This window comes from Falco cherrug, chromosome 5 (genome assembly GCF_023634085.1).
Source record: "Falco cherrug isolate bFalChe1 chromosome 5, bFalChe1.pri, whole genome shotgun sequence".
Taxonomy (NCBI): domain Eukaryota; kingdom Metazoa; phylum Chordata; class Aves; order Falconiformes; family Falconidae; genus Falco; species Falco cherrug.
In genome coordinates this window covers 94,570,205-94,585,588 of record NC_073701.1, presented here as the reverse complement: position 1 = coordinate 94,585,588, position 15,384 = coordinate 94,570,205, and the positions used below count along the sequence as shown (strand labels likewise).

Here is a 15,384-nt window from a genome sequence, read left to right as displayed (position 1 = left end):
GTGCAACTGAGACATAGCTCAGCTACAAAGCGAGTGCTGAAACCTGCAACTTGTGATAATTTTTATTATTTACTGTATTGCATAAAGGTGAAATGGGAGGTCAACAGAGTGGGGAAAGAGTGAACATGAGCCCTTTGGGTTGTATTTTGGCTCACTGGAAGAATACAGGAGGACCACAGGGTGGGAGTGTGAGGGAAAGGGTTAAAGAAGTTTTAGTAGGTCTAATTGCTTAACGATTACCTAGATTGTTGTTGATAAATAATGCTTTGTTTTACTAACTATTGTGTAAATTAACTGAAGCAAGGAGTCTACAGCTCCTCCTGAAGGACAGTTTGTGATGAGAACTAGCTAAAACCAACTCTATAGTCTGGACAAAGACCAAGGAGCAACTGAGTCTGGCAAAGAGAGAAGGTTCAGAGTGAGGAAGACTACCAAGCCTTCATCCCCATGACCCCCATGACCAGCAAGAGGCATTACGCAAACGCAGTTGGGAGGGACATATGGAAATGACTTCTTGGAACTAATTTTAATATGAAGCAGGGCTAGGTTATGAATATGTATAGGTATATTTGGAAATCTTATGTATATGCAACATTTGATTATATAAATTGAGACAAGTTGTTGCCCCTGGCGCACACGGCTTTGGTGGGACTACCCCTGGTGCTGCCCAGCGCTGAATAAACATACCTACTTTACAATCTGATAAAGATTGTGGAGTCTGATTCCACACGTCAAGCAAACATTGATAAAATATTATAATCAATGGTGGCCTTTATATATCTTAGAAGATCAGGAAATTGTAACACCTCGCTACAGTTAATGTTATTTTTAAGATGACAAGGGAAATGGGACGACGCATGCAGATTTGTTTTTCACATTGAGAAGCCATACAGAGTGTGGCAGAAGGAGCGTGGGATTAATATAGCACCACCTGATCCTTTGACTTTGGCTCTAGAAAAGGACAAGGAAAAACTGAGACCTAAACTAGAAAGATGTTCTTGTTGAAGTTTTTTGTGTAATATAGGATTGCTGTGTTTTGCAAAGACAGAGCCTCAGGCTGAGGCTCCTCCTGGGGTGAAGCGTATTGGGAGATAAAAACTTGCACTAATGTAGGACCTGAGGCAGGGGGAGTCAAGGACCCCAGGGAAGGGTTAAAGTCTTGGGGTGAGTTTGCACAAACCCCCACACCGCTGCGAGGTGCGGCTGAGCCAGGCTGGATGCATGGCAGGCTGTTTGCTGGTTGCTGGCAAAGGCACCACAGGTAAGGACACAGACTTAAAGCAGCACGGAGCAGATTTGCGTTCAGGGTTCGAAAGGGTTAAAGCAGAGGTGCTGTTGCAGAGGCAGGCACTTGTACCTGCTGCAGATCGAGGAGCGCTCTCCTGCCCCAAATCCTTCCAGTGCTAGGAGGCGGGGGTCGCTGTTGCTGACACCAGAGCTGAAGGACCTGACAATGTCACCCCAAGGGCCGCAGCATTTGCAGCACGACGGACCCGGGAACTGGCCCCTTCAGGGCACGCAGTGGGGGCGGGGGGCGGGCGGGAATAAAGGCGAATCTGTGATGGGAGATTTAGATGCTTGGAAGTCGGTTGTGAAAGACTAGCAGGATGACCCAACAGGAGTAGAAAAAGGGTTGAGTTGATTGTTACTGGGTAATCGCCATGTAGAGAAGCTGACAGAAGCAGCATGGACGTGCACAGCAGGTCAGAGAAGAAAAGCTGGGTCGTGCTGTAGTCACAGCTACGGCGGCGGCTTCGGGAAAAGTGAAAACTGGCGAGGGACTAAGGTGAGAAGACGAGGCAGAGGCAGAGGCAGAGGAGGGATGCCTGGCAGAGGTGAAAGAGCGAACCCAGCCCTGCGGGCCCGGATCAGTGGGCACATCGTAGGGAAGTGGGCACAGGCAGCCAGATTGCCCAAAGCTGAAGAACCATCAGGGGGTTCCAGTGACTGCATCAGAACCAGACTGAGAGGCCTGGGGAATCCGCCCTAGCGGATCCACTGGTTAAATTAAAGCTGGGGACTAGAGAAAAAGGAGGTGGGATTTTTAGTGAATACAAAACCAACTTATTTGGTGTTAAACTTCAGCGAGAAAAGAATTTGTTACAGTTGTGGGAGCTACTGGCCGCCAGGAAAAAGCATTGTGAAACGTCTGAAGTACAAATTAAGAAAAAAAAAAAAATCAGAATGCCATTTCACCAAAATCTTTAACCAGGTATATCTGGGAGTAAATTCCAGGTAAGGCGAAAAATGCTTTACCTGTTACAGCAGAAATGAAAAGGGGGGCCTGCCCAGTTTGGGTAAAACAATATCCCTTGGTCAGCAGGGCTGTGGGGGATATTGGCACAAAAACTGAAATAAAACGCACTGTGTAGTAGTTCTACTACCAATGTAAATCTGTGTGTTTTGCCATGGCAGCGACCTGTTATGGGGTGCGCAGATGAAACTCTGCATTGACAACGAAGTACAAGGAATAAGGTTGGTCAGGTGCCTCCTACCGTTAGTCAAGGGCACGACTGGGTTGGCCTCTGTGTTGGCCACCAAGAAGAATCTTAAATTCTGCTTTCGGCTGCAAGCCAGTAGGTGCCGAGTGGTGGGAACATGTGCCATGCCAGACCTTGATGTGAGGAATGGCCCCCGCTGTTATAAGAGGGTCACCCAGGAAGGAAGAATATCATAAGACCCATTGGGGCACTGACTCATAGTATAAATATTTAGACTGACAAAATTGTAGCGAGAACATGAATCAAATGGGGACAATTGGAGAAGGAAATTATCCAGGGCAACAGTGACAAACTGATTTCTCAGAACTCCCAAGAAAAGGGGGGTCTTGATACCTGCTGGTCATGACGGATGCCTTTTTAGGGTGGCCAGAAACACACCCTTGCTGAACCAATAAAGCTAAAGTAGTAACCAAAGCACTATTATAAGAAATAGTACCATGATTTGGGGTTCCAGCAGTAATCTCATCAGACTGGGGGCATTAGCAAAAAAGGTTGCACTTGCTATCCAATACTCAGCAGTGGGTACAATCCGTAGCCGCAGGAATGTTAAGGGAAGGAACATCAGGAATACTATCTCAAGAAATAAGGGAAATAATAGGCAAAACCAGCCTCACCACTCAGTTTGAAAAACATCACCAGGCTTGGTGACAACTAGTAAACTTCACCTACAACCCACAACAGGAGCAAACTGAAGCATATGTGCTCCCAATTAGTGCAGCAAAAGAACAGGCAATCTTTCCCGTTGCGACACTAGGAGCCATACACGTAGAAAGTCACTGTCAGACCCCTAGGCCATAATGTTTGGGCAAGTTATGGTCAGACCAAAGGCAAGTGGCAGTCAATGAACATGGAAGTATATATCCCCAGGGAACAACTGGGATACATCTGTGAAAACGCAGTAATAGAGAATGAAGATCTGTGTTTAGATATCAAAAAGGCTATGCGTGCTTTTGAAAGGTTTCCACATATTAAAGCCCAGCCACAAGTATTTTATGTAGGAAATGGATGAACATGTGTTACAACTTCTTCTGGTAACAAGAGTATTGATAATTGTCATGAAATGGCAAATGGTACTAAATTTTGTATGTGTAATTTTACTAGAATTGTAGGCTGTGACTTTGATTATGTTGTTCCTGTAACTACCAGACAGTTAATTGGAACTGATTATACCCTGTATCATGATATACCTAAATTACAAATAGGCATGAACATTAGCCTCTTCAAAGCAATGCTTAGACACCCCAACATAGAAAGACTGGTCCAAGAAATAAACAGAACGGCCCAACACATGCTTCGACAGGAGAAACGTGACTCTGAAAATATAAAATCCATCTTTAGCCGATGCAGAACAAGTTGGAGAACATCACTGGTGGGACACCTTTGCAGGCCATTCCCCCAAAGCAACACAAGTATTCTACTATTTAATACATCCCATGTTAAGTCATGTTGGAAGGAATGATCCTGTTATCTCTCTTAAACGTCTGTCTGTGGTATAAACTAAGTATCATAGTCAGAAGAACACAAATAATGTGATCAATGATGCATGTCTACCAAAACCCTTTGTCTTCAGAACTTGACAAAAGACTTCCCAAGTCCTAAGAAAAGGGGGGAATGAAACAGAGCAAAGTCTTGAAAGATTATTTGGGATGAGTTTGGTACCATGCTCTGGGGGATGCTCTGTTTATGTTGAGATGTAACAGAGACGGCACGGCCTGTTCTGTTCCGCTGATGCTACTGATGTAAGAGACAGGAGAAATGTACTCTGAGCAATCTAGCAGTCATAAATAAAGATAAGGTGGGCATTTGAAGGAGATGAGAAGGCCATGAGTCAGGAGGCAAGCTCCAGCCAAAGAACGGAACGACCACCCAAAAGTCTCCCCAAAAGACAATTCTAGAAGACTCCACCTCAAGCTCCGCCTAAACCCCATCTATTATGAATATGATGATTAGATGATGAAATCAAATGAATATGTATGTAAAGATGTTGTAACCTCTCGTGAAAACTGTATAAATTACCTGACCTTTCACTGAAAACTTTGGGGCTAGTTTGTCTGGTGCGAACCAGCTAGCTCCCCAGCATTGCACGAAATAAATACCTTTGCTGCTTAAAGACAAAATTCATCTCTGAGCAGTTACTCTGTGCCGTTTTGGCATCACCCTCCTAGAGAACTGCAGAGCTGTGGACTTTCAGAAACACCGGGGCACAACACTTGGCCAGCCTGAAATGTTCAGGAGGCTCTCAGCAGTAGAAACCGTTCTGACTTTCTAGCAAGGCTGACCACACTTGCGAGTTTTCTTTTGCATGCTCACACCCGCAAGCCAAACCAGAACAGCTGCACACACAGCAGAGCAATTGCTCAGCACATCTACACCAACAGAGCTCTCCTAAAGCACACCTGGAGCCATTCATACCCCAAGTCAACATCTACAGCGGAACCTGGCCACAAGCTTTGACACAATGTCATTTTGGGGTCAAACTGATGCACACCAAAAAATTAGTAAAACACACCTCCGTCTCTGCCACGTCAGGTATCGTGCTCCTTCAGTTGAGCTGTAACTGTTACATTATTTCCCAAATGCAAAGCCAAACAGAGAAAATATAACCAAGCATGCTCCTTAAAAAGCAACTCTGCACAGGCAACTGTTCATTGTGTGTGACCAAGGGATGATGTGACCACAGCCCTTCAAACTTTCGGGATGCCTAGGCAGGACTAAACAGTGCTTGCAAACAAAGAACATGCCTGCTTGTTAAGACAGGCTGGTCAAGTTTACCACCAAACCTCTACATGATCATTTGCCAACCCTGTCCAGCTTTGGGTCGCCAGAGCCACACTCAGTTCACTTGAAAGCATCTCCTAGTAGCAGTATCAAGCTCAGAACTGTACCTCCCTGATGCCTACGTGGAAGAAAACTCAAACTGTGCCCCCTTCTCCTTAAGCTGGGTTACAGCTTGTGACAGGAATTTCATCCCACTGCTTGGAAAAGCTCCAAGGCTGCAGCTGAAGGGAACTGGAGTTCCCTGCGTCTCAGAGTAATTCTAGAGCTAAAGTGGTGACAGACATCAGCTCTAGATCAGACGATACATGCCAGCACTCACCACTGACCCAGGGTGGCAACCCCCTTCTGTCCTACCCAAAGGTTTCAAACCCAACACACTGTCTTCCTATGGCAGAAAGCTTTTAATTTTTTACTTTTTAATTTTTTACAAATTTATAATTCGTAACACCATTAACGCATTCCTTGAGAGGGGACTACAGATACATTATGCAGACCACCAAGCTGCCGTTTGGAAGCGCTGTAGCCTTATGGTGAGAAATTTTTTCTACAACAGAGCGAGCAATGGTGAATAAACAAGACTGAGACAGGGTCCTTTTCGAGGGAAAAGCACGCAACAGATCAGCGATTGTTGAACAGACGGGCAGAATTCTCAGAAAAAGCAACCCCTAACTCTTAACAAGAAAAAGAAGGTTATTCCTCTTAATAAAAGCACAGCTGTGCTGAAACAAGTCAACACAATGTACTCACCTGTCCTCCTCCCAGATGAAGGCATATAAGCAACATGTTTCTCTGGAAATGACATGCTTAGGGCATCAGGTTTTCTTACCCCATCCTTTCATGGCATCACCTTTAAAAAACACCAAGAAAAGGTCAGTTGTGGTGTTGGCTTGGGAGATTCCCATGCCTGGGGGGAGTCAGGAATTCCACAGTAGTAAGTGCCTCTTTGGACACAGACTTTCCTGAGGTGCTCCCCGCCTCCAGACAACTCCCTGGACCCCGAGTGGCATGTACAGGTGCAAGGAGGAAAAGAACATCAGGGAAAAGACCAGAGACATTAGGGAAAGGCGGGGGGGGGGGGGGGGGGGGGGGGGCGGTGGGGAAGAGAAGAAGAAAACCTAAAAAGAGACGGATACAGATGAGGACAGAGATGTAAAAGGAAAACCAGCCCTGGGCTGCAGGACAGAGGTGGAGGATGAAGAAAAGGGGAGAAGGAGAGGGAGTGGGACACAAGCAGAGAGAGTAAAAGAGAAGGGAGCAGCAGAATGAGAGAGAAAGACCGAAGGGAAGAGGGAGCAGGACAGAAGAATAGGATGGAGAGCTACAGGGAATCAAAACATGATGGGTTTGTATGGCAAGGTTTGGGGAGGAGGAGGAAAAGGAGGAGAAAGAAGAAGAAACAACATGTGATCAAACTGACCACAGCTGCCGTTCCCCATCCCCCTGCGGGGAGGACACAGGGAAATCGGGAGTAAAGTTAAGCCCAGTAGAAATGGGGGCTGGAAGGAAGGTGTTCTGAAGATTTGCTTTTCCTGCGCATTCTCCTGCTCTGACTTGACTGCTAATCAATCGCGCTGATTTCCCCAGGTTCAGTCTGTTTCGCCCACGGAGGTAATGGCGGAGTGACCTCCCCATCCTTGTGCCCACTCGTGAGCTTTTTGTTATATTCTGTCCCCCCTGTCCAGCGGAGGAGGGGGAGCGGTAAGAGCAGCTTCGGTCCAGCCCGGGTCACACCCCCCCCCACCCCCACCCCCCCACAAAATCACAGCGGCACAGGGAAGGGGAGGGGGGGCAGAGGAGGGGCAGGGGGCGCCTGGGGCACACAAGAGGGGAGACAGGGTCCCACGGACCAGGACTCACCACAGCTCTTGCTTTTGGTACCGCTGCGAAAATGTGCCAGTTCAGATGCGCCTTTCCCCCTCTCCCCTCCCTCCCTCCCTCCCACAGAACGCCGGCCGCTCGGCTCCCCCACCCCCGGTAACCCCCGGGTGTCTCACAGCTCTTCCTCGCAAGACGCGGCCTGCCGGACACCACGCGTCGCTCCCTCGCGCACCGGGGGCCGCCCCAGGCTGTGGGTGACACACGGACCCCGCGGGTGACACACGGACCCCGCTGTGCACGCTGGCACCCGGCTGCTGCGGGGCTGGTCCCCCCCCACCGCAGGGCCAGGCCCTCTGTGCCCGCAGCAGGAGGCGGCTGCTGCCCGCCTGCCCTCGGGTTCCTTCTCCTTCGCCTCTCCCCGGCCGGCCCAGCTCCTGCCCACACCGGGCCGTGCCCCCGCTCCCCTCCCGCACCCGCGCCGCGGGGGGCGAGGCCTGGCAGGGACAACCCCCGCCAGCCCGAGGCGGCGCGGCCCCCGGCAGAGGGACAGAAGCGCAGGGGGCCGTGACCGGCGCCGCTCGGCCCCGCCCGGAGCCGCTCCTGCCGCAGGCCCTTCCCGAGCGGCAGCGGGGGGCCGGCTGGCCGCCGCCACGGCAGCGCCGGGGGCACCTGGGGCTGGGGCCCGGCTGCGGGGGAGATGCTGCAGCGGGGGCAGCGGTGCGGGGCGAGCGGGGCCGCGGCAGACTCGGGGGTCTGGCGAGCTGGGGAGGCGCCGGCGCCCGGGGGGCGGCCTCCTGCTTCCCCGCCTCCCCCCCTCAGCCCCCGGACCCTCCGGCGCTCCCGCACCCGGCTCGCGGGCGGCTGGAGTCCCCCGTGCCGCCCCCCGAGGCGGCCAGCGGGCAGGAGACACCCCCACTTCCCCCGCAGGGTCCGCTCCCCTCCCCTGCGCCCCCGGCCCCCCCGCCGGGCTCGCCCCCCGCAGCAAAGCGCCCCCCGCGCCGCGCCGGCAGCCCGGGCCCCGCCGCTCCGGCCCGCAGCGCCGCCAGCCCCCGGCACGGCCCGGGCCGCGCGGCCGCAGCCGAGTGCCGGCAGCCGGCACCGCCCGGCGCTCCCGGCACAGCGCGGCCGCCCCCCGGCAGCGCAGCCCCCGGCCCCCCGCGCAGCCCCGCGCCCCCCAGCGCGGCTCCGGCCCCCCCCGGCCCTGCTCCCCGCCCCGGCCCGGGCCCCGCCGCCCCCCCGGCGCTCTCCCCCCGCGCCCGCCGCTCGCCGCCCCGGCCGCCGCTCACCTGCCCCGGCGCGGCCGCGGCCCGGCGGCGCTCAGCGGCCGCTCCGCTCCCCGCCCCGGCCCCGCCGCCGGCAGCCGCCCCGCTACAGGGAGGGGCCGCCGCCGGCGGCCCCGCTGCCCGCCCCGGGGTCCCCCGGCCCTCAGCCGGAGCCCCGCGGGGAAAGGGGCCCTGGCCCGACCCGTCCCCCGGGCTCCCTCGCAGCCCCTCGCCCGGCGCCGGGGGGGGCGGCGGGGGGTTACTCGGGGCACGGGGAGCGAGCCCGCTGCGGGGCTGGGGGCCCCCGCGCCCCCCCTGCCCCGGGACGCCTCGGCCGGCGTTCCCCGAGCCGCGCTCGCCGTTCCGGGGGGCTCTGCGACGCTCCCCTCCGTGCCCGCGCCGAGACGGGCTCCCCAGGGCACGGACGCCCCCGGCATGTGGGCACATGAAGGAGACCCCAGCGGGGCGCGGAGGGGCTGGGGCGGGTGCGGGGCAGGGGGCAGCTGAGCTGAAGGGGGAGCCGGGAGCCAGGTGAACTCCTGAAATCCCCGTGGGGCCGCGGGACAAGGTGGCACCGTCATCGCAATCCAGGCTCACCGACCCAAAAAGGGGGGTCCTAATACCTGCTGGTCATGCAGGAGGTATTGAGGATGCCTTTTCAGGGTGGCCCGAAGCACGCCCTTGCCGAACCAACAAAGCTAAAGAAGTAACCAAAGTACTATTACAAGAAAGAGTACAGAGATTTGGGGTTCCAGCAGTAATCTCATCCGATTGGGGGCCACACTTCATTGAAAAAGTCATTCTGCAAGTTATTAAATTTTTTGGAATAGACTGGCAGTTACACACCCCATATAATCCACAAGCAAGTGGTCAAGTGGAAAATGAACCACCTAATTAAGCCGCAAATTGTAAAACCTGGACAGGAGGCTGGTTTATCTTGGCCTCAGTCATTGCCTCTGACGCGCCTGAGAATTAGAACCAAGCCCAGAGCTAAAGAAGGGCTAAATTCTTTTGAGATATTGTATAGGAGACCTTTTATTATACAAACAGGAGCAGAGCGTCAGCCCGAGTTGAGAATGAAGTACTTACTGATTATGGAAGAAGCATGCAGAAACAGCTTCGAGACGTAGTTTTAGGAACTGGAGCTCCAGGTCTTGATGGACCTGTGCATAACATGGAGCCAGGAGATTATGTATGTGTCAGACCTCTTTCAGGTTCACCTCTGGAACAGAAGTGGGAAGGTCCTTTCCAAATACTGCTTACATCCCATACCGCAGTCAGAGTTAAGGAACAAGCATCCTGGATCCGCCACACCAGAGCGAAGGCAGCCCCTAAGTCACAATGGAAATCAACACCTACCAGACCTCTGCGGCTTCGGATCCAACAAAAAGACCATTGATTGTTTGTATATTAACAATGTTCTGTACAGTAGGAACTCATTCTTGGGACCAGAATCTGTTTGTACAATTAACCCATAATGTAACGAATGCTTTGAATCTGGCAGATTGCTGGGTATGTTCAGCATTTTCCAGAGGTAGTACAGAATTTCCATTGTATGGTGTAATGGTATCACAGGCAAATTGGAGCTGGCCATTTAATCATAAAGGATTTGGTTGTTACAAATCTCCAGATAGTACAGCAGGACCCTGATATGAAGTACAGAAATCAGGAAATTCTACAATAATTAGAGGGAATGATGGGAATGAATGCTCCACTGACAGGATGGCTCAGTTTAAACTATACTGCTCTGAATTGGAGTGTATGTGGCCCGCCAATTCTAACACCAACTAATACAAAAGGAAAATATAGTATTACCCCGAAATGTGGGAAAGTACATCTAGATATGCTCGCTAATCAGACCTATAGTTGCTTACATCAAGTATTATGGTGGTTATGTGGAGATGGCAGGGCCAGGAAAAGACTACCTAACTGACGGCAAGGTGAATCTGGGGTAGGATACGAGTTCCCCAAGGCAGGATATTTAATCATTCGCATCCTCCACCGGGTGTTTTGAGATCCCCATGGAAATTGGTTAAATGAGGAACTAATAACCCCCTGATGACCCAAAAGCCCCCTAGTATTCCATAGTTTTGCAAGATGGCATCTTCCTTCATTAGGGGTGAGTTAGAAAAAGCAATAATAAATATTTATGCCACAATAGAACAAATGGAAAAACTCACCATAGGCGCTGTACAGGGAGTCCAACAAAGTTTCTTCATTAAGAAATGTAGTACTTCAAAACTGAATGGGTCTGAAGAGACTTTTAGCAAAAGAAAGAGGATTATGTATTGTTATTAATCAAACTTGCTGTGTCTATGTTAACCAAGAAAAACGTATTGCAATGGATTTGCAACAAATTTGGATAACCCCCAAAATACTACATCAAGTATCCCTAGATGACACTTCCTTTGGATTTTCTGACCTCTGGGAAAAGTTTACTTCTTGCCTACCTCATTTTATGTGGCTGAAGCAGCCCTTTGTTGTAGTTATCATAATTATTGTATTAGAATTATTGATTTGTATTACGTTACGATGCTTTCTGTGCATGTGAAAAAAAAATAACAATAGCAGTTATGAAGAATGGAAGAAACAAGGGCTAAGACAAAGGCTAGAAGATGGGAAATATTTTACCAGAATCCATACTAAGAATGGTATTGTTTAAGCAAAAGAATTTCCTAAGGGAAAAGAAAAGGGGGGGACTTGATGCGAGACAGTGCGGTGCCCCCCGAAAGCTGGGCCGCAGGCAGGAGCCGCCCCGGGGCCAGCAGCCGTCGGCAGGCGGGCAGGAGCCTCCCTGCCTGCAGAGAAGGGCTGGGGCTCAGCCCGCTCAGCGCCTCGGGGGGCAGCCAGGGCAGGGGGAGCTGAGCCCCACCGGCGTGAAAATACAGAGCCTGCTGGCAAGGGCCTGCTAGCTGCTGAAAGAAAACAGGCTGCTGAAGAGGTAAGGCTCAAGGACACCAGGGTAAAATCACTGTGGTAGGGGGAGATCCCGACCTCCTACTCAAATGGGCCCCCCGAAGAGAGTGAATCCCCCCGCTTGGGGAGCACGGGGAGAAAATTTAAAATGAACTCTACCTTTAAATTGAAGCGAGAATGCAACTAACCAATAATTAGCTCGTAGGTGTAGACTTTGGGCAGAACTAACCAACTTCACTGTGTAAATATGTATTGTGAATAAAACTACGTGTGCAAGTCAGGAGGAGCGACCCCCTTGCACCCGGCACCGCAATAAACACACCTGCTTTATAACTTACCCTGGGTTACGGAGTTTAATTCCGCACGTCAGACGGAATAAGCAGCCTTTTTACTAAGCAATTAGTTCTTCACCTACCATTTCCCCAGCCACTCTCTCACCTGAATACGCTCAAACATCGACCTGCAGTAAAACTCTCCTGCAGAGCCTCTGTGCCTGCTCTGCAGCCTCAGGATTTCAGGCAGGGAGAGCAGTTTGCTGCCGCTCCTCTCCTGCCCCCCCAGATGCCTTTGCTCCTGCTGCTCACTGCCTGCTGCCCGGGGGGATGGGGGCGGGGGCGGGGGGGTGGTGATGGCTCACTCCCACCCATTGCCCTGCAGGACAGAGAAATCCACCGCATTACAGACAGGGTCGGCCAGGCAAGTCTCTGCCTCCTCTGTGTATTGCTTTCCTGATCCTGCTTCCCACCTCAGCCGTATGGCCACGAGGCACCAGCCTGGAGCAGGGGTACCCAGCCAGGCCTGGGGGAAGGGGTGCATCTCAGAGGCAGAGGGGCTCTAATTGCCCCGTTTGCAGTGAGGAAGTAGCTTGTGCAAGTGAGTCCACATCACAGAGCAAAATCCTGCCACAGGACCTGGGCTACCCAGGAGCCCACAGCTAAAATGTACGGAGAGTGGGATACTGCACTGCCTGGTCCTACTCCCACCTCACACAGTGCCCGCCTCAGGAGCCCTCCGTGGGGAATTCCCCTGTTTTCTCGCAATACCCAGTATCCCCCTCATCACCTCCATTCCAGCCTGTTCACACCCCCATGCACCTTCGATGGTTGTGCAATTGCATCCGCAGCCCAGCAGCAGCACAGTGAAGCGGTGCAGTACTCAGGTGGGTGGATGCCCCCTCCGTGGGGCAGATCCGTCACACAGCTACAGCACGAGGTAGAGCACAGCACTCCCACTGTGCCCGGTGAACAGGCATGTCAGTACTCATTTCTGAATTTGCTGATCTTTTTAATGCATTCTGTAGCCCAAGGCCTTATTTATCACCCATGCTATCCTCTGCACTGACAGCAGTGCTGATCTTCCTCACAGGCTGTTGTTTTCTCATCTCACCCCTGACACCAGAGTGCATCAGAAATAACAATTTTTTTCCTCTGTGGCCTCTTAATGTGAGGGCAGTTCCCTGGCATCCCTGTCTAACAGCTAGGCACTGAGGCACAGGGCAATTACAAACATTCCTTAGATCCTGGGCCAGGTGAGCCGTGGGTTTTGCTGGCAGACCTGAAGTGCACAGTGCAGTGAGTATCTGGCTCTGCAGCCACAGCAGCGGAGCGCTGAGCACCAAGAGGTGCTGTGCCAGTGGAAAATGAGGGACGCACCCTGGCACGGCGGTGGAGAGACTGGATGAAATGATCTTCCTGTAGGCCCTGTGTAGCCTCCGCCAATAACATTACCCAGAGTGATTTAAAGAGTCAGTCACCAATATTCGAGTGAGCGGAGGAGGTTATCTTTATTCGCCAGCGCTGGGTGCATGGGGGATCCCTCTACCAAAGTCATGCACACCGAGGGGATTTTTCAGTCCCCTCTTTATACAAGCAACTCAGACCTATTCATTAACTTTCCAGGAAATCGTTTACATATTCATTACAATGCCAGGAACTCATTTACACATCTCACTAAACTAGTGACCATGATTTAAGTCCTTGTCTTTGCCACCTTTCATAAACATCGGGAACTTAGGACCAGATAGCCCTTTTAAAGATGACAAATCCAAGGACTTCGCAATTAGTACATCCGTCATGTTAGCAATAAGGGTCCTTGCATGTTTCCCAGCTTTTAGATAAACATAAGTACATCATCCTATAGATAAGTGGTGCATCATTCATCATTCAGCACTTCGTTGTCGATGCAGTTTCATCTGCGCATCCCATAACAAGTCTGTGTCGTGGTAAAACACACAGATTTACATTGGTTGTAGAACTACTACACAGTGCGTTTTATTTCAGTTTTTATGCCAATAACCCCCACAGCCCTGCTGACCAAGGGATATTGTTTTACCTGAACTAGGCAGGCCTCCTGCTTATCATTTTTACTGTAACAGGTAAAGCATTTTTTGCCTTACCTGGAATTTACTCCCGGATATACCTGGTTAAAAATTTCTTTTACTTCAGGGAGATCCTCTTTTCCACTTTTCTGTTGAATTAAAGATAAGCTCAAGATTTCAATTAATTGATTATTTTTAAATTTTGGGTTCATTTCTCCTTCTTTAAACGTCTAGATGTTCTAATAAACCTCATCCCAACAAAGATTTTGGTGAATTTGGCATTCTTATTTGTTTTCTTAGTTTGTACTTTAAAGGTTTCAGGATGTATTCCTGGTGGCCAGCAGCTCCCACAACTGTAACAAATTCTGTTCACTGAAGTTTAACACCAAGTAAGTTGGTTTTGTATTCACTAAAAATTCCACCTCATTTTTCCTAGTCCCTAGTTCACCAGAACCCCTTGCCGGTTCTTTAGCTTAGGGCAATCTCGCTTCCAGTGTCCACTTTCCCTACAATATGCACAGTGATCCGATCCCATAGGAGAGGGATTCACTTTTCACTTTAGTACATCCCATCCGTCATGTTAGCAATAAGGGTCCTTGCACGTTTCCCAGCTTTTAGATAAACATAAGTACATCATCCTATAGATAAGCAGTACATCGTTCATCATTCAAGAGCATGAGGAGGGGAAAGATATTCAGCTGCTTTAAGGTTTCTATTCTACAGCACCTTATCTTCTCACTGCCTGTCGTCTAGCACCCACAGCAAATAAGCAGGGGACCCGCAGAAGGCACCTTCCTTCAGTTTACAAACCCTGAGCCATTCCTTGGGCAGATGGAGCATGAAGGAGTGTCCCTGAGTCCCAGAGCAGCTGCATTATAGAGCCTTCACTGCAATGCTTGCAAGGAAAGGAGCACCTCTCAATTCTTACTGCACTGTTTTACCATAACTAGTTGTCCCCAGCACCAAATCTTGTGCGTTTCTACTTGAAACGCAGTTTAGAAAGCCCTAAATGATGACAAAGTTTCTTTCTAATTTTTTGCTCCCAAGTAAACAAAGTGTTTTGTTTGTCTTGCAATAAAATGTTTTTGATTCATATCCCAAAACTGTCAGGGCTTGGTGAATCCAAAATGGATTTCTTCCAGGATACAGAATGAAAAGATTGAGTTGTTCTCACTGCTCTGGTCTCCAGGAGGAGCAAAGAAAAGACCGAACTTGCTCCATACAGGAAATCGGGCCCAGCTGTAATAATGATGAGGGAGAAGTGGAGCGGCACTTTCCTAAGAGCTATTCTTGGGCTAAATTCTAATATATTTTGCAAATGCTGGGAAAGTAGTACCCCTGAAAGCCAGAAGGTCAGTCTTTCTGATGAGTGCTGGCTTCTTACCACTGTGCCACCACCAGGCACAAACAATACATATATTTCTCCTAAACTAACTCTCAGAAGCAGCTGTGGAAATAAACCATTGTCAGCCCAGCCTGAGATGAGCACTTGAAATGTTATCCCAAATTACTGTTTCGGAGGCAATGGTGGGAAGCGCCAAGTGACTTGGAACTAGTGCAACCAGTTCTGCCTCTTACACAAGAGGTCATTAGCATTTGAACAAGGTAGTGACATGACACTTCACAGGCAGAAACATTGCTTTGAAGAATACACAAAAGCACACACATATCTCAGTTATTTGAATGGGGGAAAAGGTTTCTCTTGTCCATCCCAGATTTTCCAGGACACCGCTATGTGTGTTTACTTGTCTGGAAGATGTGCCTTGTATACCCACCCAAAAGTAACTCACAC

The 15,384-nt window shown here is 50.5% G+C and overlaps 1 non-coding gene across 1 annotated transcript; it reads right to left on the bottom strand.

Moving 5' to 3' along the window:
* Positions 1 to 5,521: 5,521 nt before the first annotated feature.
* LOC129736297 (small nucleolar RNA SNORD45) lies at positions 5,522 to 5,606 on the bottom strand. Its single transcript, XR_008732668.1, has one exon. It is a non-coding gene; the product is annotated as a small nucleolar RNA SNORD45 (small nucleolar RNA).
* Between the last annotated feature and the right edge of the window lie 9,778 nt (positions 5,607 to 15,384).